General features: G+C 57.6%; 1 protein-coding gene across 1 annotated transcript in view; it reads right to left on the bottom strand.

Annotated features, from left to right (window-relative positions):
- LOC107106875 (zinc finger protein 250-like) overlaps nucleotides 1-389 on the bottom strand; it is a 14,182-nt gene that overhangs the window by 5,135 nt on the left and 8,658 nt on the right. The window lies entirely within an intron of this gene.

Raw genomic sequence — 389 nt, 5'->3', positions numbered from 1 at the left:
CAGCAGGCCGAGTTCAGGCCTCCTGCCGCCGGTGCTGAGGGGGAGGAGGGAGAAGGTTTGGAGAGGCGCGGGCCTCACTGTGGGTGCCGGGGACCTGCGGCTGCTTCCTTCTCCTCCTGTGGTGCTTCTCCTCCCCCCACCTCCCCCTTCTTGTAATTTTATAAACCTCTATCACGTCCCCTCTTAGTTGTCTCTTTTCTGAACTGAAAAGTCCCAGACTTTTCAGCTACTGTGAACTACAGGGGCTCAGGTACACCGATTGCTGCGCTCCAGCCGGAACTGTGACTCACACATTACGCAAACGCTGTCAGAGTGCCAAACGCCAGCCACCTATGTCCCCAGAATACCGATGCAAAATGGCGTTCCCTGGTTTCGGAGAGCAGCAGCCG

Source organism: Gekko japonicus, unplaced genomic scaffold (genome assembly GCF_001447785.1).
Source record: "Gekko japonicus isolate JY-2015 unplaced genomic scaffold, Gekko_japonicus_V1.1 scaffold2714, whole genome shotgun sequence".
NCBI classification, from domain to species: domain Eukaryota; kingdom Metazoa; phylum Chordata; class Lepidosauria; order Squamata; family Gekkonidae; genus Gekko; species Gekko japonicus.
Note: the sequence above shows the minus strand (reverse complement) of the source record. Positions and strands in the feature narration are given on the sequence as shown.